Source organism: Siniperca chuatsi, linkage group LG7 (genome assembly GCF_020085105.1).
Source record: "Siniperca chuatsi isolate FFG_IHB_CAS linkage group LG7, ASM2008510v1, whole genome shotgun sequence".
NCBI lineage: Eukaryota > Metazoa > Chordata > Actinopteri > Centrarchiformes > Sinipercidae > Siniperca > Siniperca chuatsi.
The window spans coordinates 9,928,731-9,934,241 of record NC_058048.1 but is presented as its reverse complement, the minus strand read 5'-3'; positions in this window follow the sequence as shown (position 1 = coordinate 9,934,241).

Below are 5,511 nucleotides of genomic sequence, written 5' to 3'. Positions count from 1 at the left end.
CTGGCCTTGCTGAGGATTTCCTATGGGAAGTGTCTGACTGCAGTTCTAATGATGCTCCATTCGAAACTGGGTGGCAGGCTGCTTTAGGTAAAGAGCAGGATGACCCTTTTCCCTCAGACACACATACTTGGTATGCACGTGCACACACACACACACACAGAGTGAAGAGCCAACTGGCTGAGTGATGCCCCATGTGTTCTATTCAAACATGCAAACACAGGATGTAATGCACAATTCACCTTTCTAACTTGTTTCACTAATTCCACGTCTAAACTCTTTGTCTTCAATGTTAACTACATCAGCTATTTTTATGTTTTATGTTTATGTACTTTCCTGTTTAGAATCAAAACATATTCTAATCATATTGCAACAGACAATTGTTGTGTTTTTAGATACAGTACTTGAACAATCTTTAGATAAGCTCGCTCTTCTTACTGACTGTTTGTTCCCGACAATGGAGTCTTGAATCATCATGCACTTCGGTCTTGTTTTGCGACTGCTTGCTTGTGTCTCCCATGATCCTTGACGTTCTACTATCTCAGTCACACAGACACATCACACCTACACTGGTCAGCCAGCAGCCTTGCTCCCCTATTGTCTCCCATCCCTGCAATCATGACCCCGAACACCACACTGCATGGGTCTGTTCCTATTTATAATGGGGGGGGTTTCCTCCTCTTGTATTGTTGCTTTTTGCCAGCACTTCCTCCTTTCATTCACTGACCTCTTCTCTACTTCCTGTTTGTGCGGTGGACCAGTGGTCATCCCATGGGTAGTTTAGTAAATCCTCTGAATTATTACGGTAAAAAGGTCTGGTTGAAGCAGCATAGAGTGGAGGGAACATCATGTCTGGATCCCCTACGATGTGTCCTAGTATGGTCATATTATTCTGTTGGGCTCAAAGTGAAGTAAAGTACATTACATTCATTTAAATAATATATTTTGCATACACATACATTGGGATCAATTTGGGGTTCAGTGAGGCCCTTCTACACATTGACAGGAAGATGTCAAGATTGAACGACCAACCTTTGATTGACGGGACTTTCTGTAGCAGTCACATATTACCGGCACGAAAGGGAAACTGCATGGTCTCTTAACTAACACATTAATTTAAGATCAATGTTAAAAATATAGGTTTATGATACCTTTCCAACTAAATAATTGTACAACTTTTCTCCAATATATTTTGCTTTATTCCCAAAATATTTTTAGCAATATTTTCTTCACAGGTTGTTTCCAATTTCTTTATACACAAAGCATCACAGTGACGCGTCAACCATCTCTTCAGCATTTTTCACTGAAAACAATATTTAATCCTAACAAATCAATGGGTAAAAAGGTTAAATCTGCCGCTGACCTCCTTTATCTGAAATTTATATTATGATATTTAGAACAACAAATATAATCCACTGACCTTTACTGGTTTGGCTTCAGATCTGCTCCTTCATTCAACCCTCACAGGCTTAAAATGCCCAATTTAGTAATTTACTCTTTTTTGAAACGTTATCAGTGTTTGGTAGAGGCAAAAAAAGCATCCATAAATACCAATGCTAACTTGACACTAACAGCATTGTTTATATTATTCATATGAAATTATCTATTCACATTCTTACTCTGACTAACTTTTCTTTAACTTTTTCCTGCCACCAAGGACCCATTATTTATCAATTTATGAAGATCCAGGCGGGTGGTGTGCAGTCGCCTCTGATTGCAGAACAATCTGTGAGTTCCACTTCAGATCTCATGTCCCAAGAGAGACCTTTTTATAGTTTAACAGGAACCAACCCTCCCATGTGGCTTCGACTCATCTGTGCGAATGACATAGTTTTTCTTCATAATTTTTCTCTGTTTTTTTCTCCTGTGTTTTATTTTCCTCACACAAAGTAATCAGCAGTCATGAAGGAGGAGTGAGTATATTTTTAGAGGTGAAGGGTTAAAACTGGAACACAATGATACTTTACAAATTATAGTCACATGAATCCACAGTTTTGCCAGTTATGTTTTGTTTTTCAAAGACGGCCTCAAGTGTTTAGATGAGCAATTGAAAATAAACAATACAGTTGACACTGCAAATATCAAACAATCTCTGGCACAACAATGAGCTGAAGTGTGGGCAATATAAGTTAATAGCTGACCATTGATGCATACTTCACTTTGTTGCCCAGACGAAGTTAAAACTATGGCAGGAAATGATGTAAATGGTGACCTGGAGAGGCAAAAACATTGTATAAAGGGAGTCTCATGAGAGTCTGGCTGACAATGGATCAAAATGAGACGAGAAACAATGGAACACAACTTACTGACAACATTCACAGCCTCAACCAGATGCTAGTGTGAGAAAAAAAACCTGTAGTTTGATTATTTGGACCTTTGAGCTGTTGGAGCCAAGGCTACAGCCCACCTGGATGTTACAAAGCCTCATCATACAGAGATGGGAGGCTGAACTCTTACTCATGGGCTCTTATCTCATTCCGACATCTGTTTGCACTGAGTCTTCCAGATGTTTCCTGCTTGGCTTCTGCTGATTCTTAGCCTGGCCAAGGGCCTGCACACTTGCCTGTCCTCCCCCCCAGTGTTGGTGCTAGACTTTTGGGTCCCATCAAATGTGTTTACCTAAGGCCCCACGCTGATAGTAACTTGGCGACAAAGCTAAATCATATTCCAAATGTCCTCATCTGTTAGTGGGAGAGGCAAGTTATTTTTGATACAGGGCAAGTGCTTTGGCCTTCAAGAGGGGCAAATGGGAGGATTTTTCACTGAGGACTTTCTTATCCAAAGGACATTATGTAATTGTACTTGTTCTATCTGCCGCACTAAGGTACAGCTAAAATAGTCAATCAAATGTGATAATCAGCACGCCACAGTGTAGTCATTCAGGCCTACGTGACTCCATTCACTGCTTCAGTACCTAATAATTTCCTTTGTTTTGTTTAAGAGATAGTTTGGATGACAGCCAAAGTCACCTTTCCACTAAATGCATTTCCAGACTGAAATATGAACAATAACTCCACTATTACTTTTATATCTGATGTAATATTTGATAAACATTCTAGAGTCTAGACACGTACACAGCTTTGTTACTATAAGTCATTGTGGCATAATGTCTTCAGTATTTTTGTTTGATGAGTGTGTAGAAAAATGGCACAATGATGTAGGACAGCAGGAAACCGGTAATTATGTGACCGTGTGAAGTAAGATTAAGTATCAAGAACCACTTAGGGATGATAATTCTGATTATGAATTAAAATTTATAAGGGGATTTGCTAAAATGGCAACAAAAAAAAATTATATTGACAAAGCATCACATGATTGTATGTGAAAGGTACGGTGGCTGACAAGGGCAAACGCACTGTAACTTAAGAAAACACATGCTAATAGACAAAACACGAGCAAATTAAGAAAACATCTTCATTAATTTGACGGCACAGGAGTGCAGCAAATACAGAAACAATGGATGTTTCCCTCAGAACTTGGTGACAAAGCTAAAATAAGAAGGAATATCGGACAATCATTCGCCAGGTGGCCAGAAACACAACTTCAAATGCATGCTAATGTTGCTCTGTGTCGGCAGGATGAGTAAATAGGCAACTGTTTACTGCTGTGACTTTTACAGCTTGTTTCCAGTGCACCAAGCTGCGAAAAATCAGTTATTGAAAGTTTAAGAAACCTGCTGTTTGATAAAGTTTGGTCCTACTGTGTTTCCATCTACATTGCCCAGTGTGCGATGTGTCAACACGTGGTCTTTAGACTGTGTTGTGCCAAGACTCACAAACAACATAATCAGAGCAAAATGTGATCACCATATGTGAAATAATATTATGCATGGGAGGTAACATGTTTAGTATTCCCTTAGTCATAATGATGCACCATTACAAACTGTAAAATAGTGAAGATTCGACTTATTTATGGCAAAATAGAGATAATTATCTCTAATATAATTTTCTTTAATTTACCTTGTAACCAAAAAAAAAACAATACAAAATATCTTGCTGTTTATGATAAATGATACATTAGCACTACTTTGAGAGCTAAAAATAAAGGTGGTTTGTGTTTCAACATATTTTGGCTTCTTTCCTTATACTCAAATACTATGCCAAGAATCTGAACAATAATTCATAAGAAATGGAATTGATAAGCAGAGTCATAATCAGAATTTGACAGATCTAAATGATACCTGGCTCTACTGTGAAGGTGAATATCAGGTTTGAGCTTCCATGCGAGATGTGAGCACAGATTGTGCTAATTGCATAGCACTTAGGATAAAAGCATCCAACAAATAGTATCCTGCACCCATGCAGTAAGCCTATGTTTTGGGTTCAGGTTTTAGCTTTATTGGTGGCTCCCTTGGTAGTCTAACAATACATTTACATTCATTAATCATAATTTCATGACCGGTGTTATGGAGTTTGTCATGGGCTGATAAGTTGTTGTATCTTCAACCTCAACCTTGGAATTACAATGGATGGTGAATTAGTTACTGTTTAAAGTGTACACATGGACAAACCCAGGCTTTGATCTTCTGCTTCAGTTGTAAAATTGAAACCTACAAGGTCTGTATCTGAGCAAAGAAGGGATCAGTGTTTTACTGCAGCTTGATAATAGTTGGAGACAGTCTCTTACAAGATGCTGAGTTACTCTATCATCTCTGACAGCAGTGGAGACTGCATGCCTATCTCCTGCCTTCTCTTCCTGATATGATTCTTCACCTAATTCTCCATTCAACCATCCTCCCTACTAAACCACCCTGTATCTCATCCTAACTCCATTCCTCCTGTACTTCCTACTTCTTCTAATTCCTCTTTTCTGTCTTTCATCCTCCTCCCGCTCCCTGAACCAACATTGGTATAGCAATAGAATAAGCTATAATTAAGTTGGACATTTAATATTTAATATAACTTCTTACACAGAAACATGCATTTTATTTCCAAGATTTGTTGCCCCAGAGAACAAACACCTACGAGTTATACGAGTTACAACCGTGCTGTGTTTGAATATAAAACATAACACATTTAACCTGTTCTATGTTCGGAAAATAACATTTTCTTGGGTGCACAGCACAAGTTGTCTGTCACACTAGGCTGCAGCGCTGCAAGGGGAGGCGAAGTCTGAAGACGAGAAGCTGTAGCACATATTACATCATGAAATGAGTGGCTGAAGCCTGCAGACAGATCGCAGAGACATTGTTTGATGGTTTGGCAAATGCGTAAGTGCCACTTCTCTTCACCCACACACACAAACAAACCCAGAACCCTACATCACCCCAGAGAGACAGCGGTTCATGATGATGATTCTTTTTTCCTGCTGTAGATCATAAAAACTTTTTGAAGAGAATGATTGCTATGAGAAGAAGTAGAAAGCTACTTGTAATTTTCCAGTGATACGTTACCAACATTCGCAGATGACCATCTTGGCAGGGATATGGTTCACTCAAATGTTTTAAGTAATATAATAATCCAAAGTTTTAAGCTGTTTTGCTGTATATGGCATTGTGGTTTTTCATTCTTGCGT